Raw genomic sequence first — 3,295 nt, 5'->3', positions numbered from 1 at the left:
TTGTCATGACGGCATCGAGTCGTCATGGCAACATCCAGGAAGCCGCGGCAGGCAGCGCTGGAGGCCGGAAGAGGAGGTGAGTATTGCGATCACCTCCCCCTGCCACCGCAATGCTGCGATCGACTTCTATGGGGACCGCTCCCTGCACATAGTACGGGGTGTCATAGCTACCTCTTGAAGCTCATCAAGAGAATGCCAAGAGTGTGCAAAGCAGTCATCAAAGCAAAAGGGGGCTACTGTGAAGACCCTAGAATATAAGACATATTTTCAGTTGTTTCACACTTTTTTGTTAAGTATATAATTCAACATGTGGTAATTCATAGTTTTGATGCCTTCAGTGTGAATGTACAATTTTCATAGTCATGAAAATACAGAAAAATCTTTAAATGTGAAGGTGTGTCCAAACTTTTGGTCTGTTGTATGTGTAATCGATATTACATAGTGTATTATATATTTATGATTTATTACAGTTTTCTTGTGTTCTACAGTTGTATTCCAATAAATATATATTATGTTCTATCTAAATATCTTGATTATTGTATCATAAAAATGATTAAATGTCTGATGTTCACATTGTACTACAATAAATTTTTCACTTAAATATAAGCAATATATATGGGAGTCGGAGTCGTGGAGTCGGTGTAAGGGAGATTGAAGAGTCGGAGGTTAGGTTTACTGACTCCACAGCCCTGTGTATGAGGACTGTTTGGTATGATGGTGCTGTAGGAGTACGGCGTGGTATGTGGACGGTGCTGTGTGAGGACGTTTCAGTGTGAGGACGGCGCGGTGTGAGGACGGAGCTGTATGTGGACGGTGCTGTATGTGGACGGCGCGGTGTGAGGACGGAGCTGTATGGGGACAGTGCTGTGTGAGGACGTTTCAGTGTGAGGACGGCGCGGTGTGAGGACGGAGCTGTATGTGGACGGTGCTGTATGTGGACGGCGCGGTGTGAGGACGGAGCTGTATGGGGACGGTGCTGTGTGAGGACGTTTCAGTGTGAGGACGGCGCGGTGTGAGGACGGAGCTGTATGTGGACGGTGCTGTATGTGGACGGTGCTGTATGGGGACAGTGCTGTGTGAGGACGGCGCGGTGTGAGGACGGTGCTGTATGTGGACGGTGATGTGTGAGAACGATTCAGTGTGAGGACGGCGCGGTGTGAGGACGGAGCTGTATGTGGACGGCGCGGTGTAAGGACGGAGCTGTATGGGGACAGTGCTGTGTGAGGACGTTTCAGTGTGAGGACGGCGCGGTGTGAGCACGGAGCTGTATGGGGACAGTGCTGTATGTGGACGGTGCTGTATGTGGACAGAGCTGTATGGGGACAGTGCTGTATGTGGACGGTGCTGTATGTGGACGGTGCTGTATGTGGAAGGCGCAGTGTAAGAACGGAGCTGTATGGGGACAGTGCTGTGTGAGGACGGCGCGGTGTGAGGACGGTGCAGTGTGGGGACGGCGCAGTGTGAGGACGGTGCAGTGTGGGGACGGTGCAGTGTGGGGACGGTGCTGTATGGGGACGGTGCTGTATGGGGACGGCGCAGTGTAAGGACGGAGCTGTATGGGGACAGCGCAGTGTAAGGACGGAGCTGTATGGGGACAGTGCTGTGTGAGGACGGCGCGGTGTGAGGACGGTGCGGTGTGGGGACGGCGCAGTGTGAGGACGGTGCAGTGTGGGGACGGTGCAGTGTGGGGACGGTGCTGTATGGGGACGGTGCTGTATGGGGATGGCGCAGTGTAAGGACGGAGCTGTATGGGGACAGTGCAGTGTAAGGACGGAGCTGTATGGGGACAGTGCTGTGTGAGGACGGCGTGGTGTGAGGACGGTGCGGTGTGGGGACGGCGCGGTGTGAGGACGGTGCAGTGTGGAGACGGTGCTGTATGGGGACGGTGCTGTATGGGGACGGTGCTGCATGTGGACGGTGCTGTGTGGGGATGGCACGGTGTGAGGACGGCGCGGTGTGAGGACGGCGCGGTGTGAGGACGGCGCGGTGTGGGGACGGCGCGGTGTGGGGACGGCGCGGTGTGGAGACGGTGCTGTATGGGGATGGTGCTGCGTGTGGACGGTGCTGTGTGAGGACGGCGCGGTGTGAGGACGGCGCTGTGTGAGGACGGCACGGTGTGGGGACGGCGCGGTGTGGGGACGGCGCGGTGTGAGGACGGCGCGGTGTGAGGACGGCGTGGTGTGGGGACGGCGCGGTGTGAGGACGGCTCTGTGTGGGGACGGCTCGGAGTGAGGACGGCGCGGTGTGGGGACGGCTCGGTGTGGGGACGGCGCGGTGTGGGGACGGCACGGTGTGAGGACGGCGCGGTGTGAGGACGGCGCGGTGTGGGGACGGCGCGGTGTGAGGACGGCTCTGTGTGGGGACGGCGCGGTGTGGGGACGGTGCGGTGTGAGGACGGCTCTGTGTGGGCACGGCGCGGTGTGGGGACGCCGCGGTGTGGGGACGGCGCGGTGTGAGGACGGCGCGGTGTGAGGACGGCTCTGTGTGGGGACGGCGCGGTGTGGGGACGGCGCGGTGTGGGGACGGCGCGGTGTGGGGACGGCGCGGTGTGAGGACGGTCGACCACAGGAAGTAATAGACGATTGTCGTCCTCAGCAGTTGTGTGGTCTCCTCATACTGGAGGGGAGACTCCGGGGAGAAGTCAATTCCCTAAGCCTGGGCCCCAATAACTCAGGGGACCGAGAAAAAATATCTCAACTAGATGACCCACGTCATTAAAGGTGGACCAGGCAGTGTGAAAAGGTCCCTCCCTGCAGCACTGAGTATTTCAGGAGATGGACCCTGCTGATGCTGTCAGGAGTCACAGACTGAGCATTATGTTATTTCAGCAGAGGATGGATCTCATGACGCCACCCAGAATTACATAGTGGAGGGAGCAGGGTCCCTCAGCAGTACAGAGTATTTCAGGAGAGGAGTGTACTTAGAAGGACACATCTGCATCTACATAGTGGAAGAAGTAGGTTATCCAGCAGCACAGAGTACTTCAGGAGAGGAGTGTACCAATGGGGATGGGGGTGCAGGTGACATGATTGTAAGGAGTTCTACAGCAGAGATATTAAAGGGATGGCCGCAAGAGGGATATCGCCCCTCCCCCGGCCAGAAGCAGGGGACCGGGGTTGTCAGACCCTGCCACCTGACATTTTAGGACCAGGCTGACAACCTTGTCCTCCCCCAGACGGGGTGCGGTGTGACCTGCGTCTGGTTCTGCGAGTAAGCCCGGTCTGTGATCAGCTTTCTCAGTGGGTGCCCCCCGCGGTGCCCGGTCCCATGTCGGCGGCTCACACGAGGCTCCATG

This window comes from Phyllobates terribilis, unplaced genomic scaffold, assembly GCF_046119375.1.
Source record: "Phyllobates terribilis strain yellow unplaced genomic scaffold, ASM4611937v1 Scaffold_3__8_contigs__length_932513732, whole genome shotgun sequence".
Lineage (NCBI taxonomy): Eukaryota > Metazoa > Chordata > Amphibia > Anura > Dendrobatidae > Phyllobates > Phyllobates terribilis.
This window is presented reverse-complemented; position numbering follows the sequence as displayed.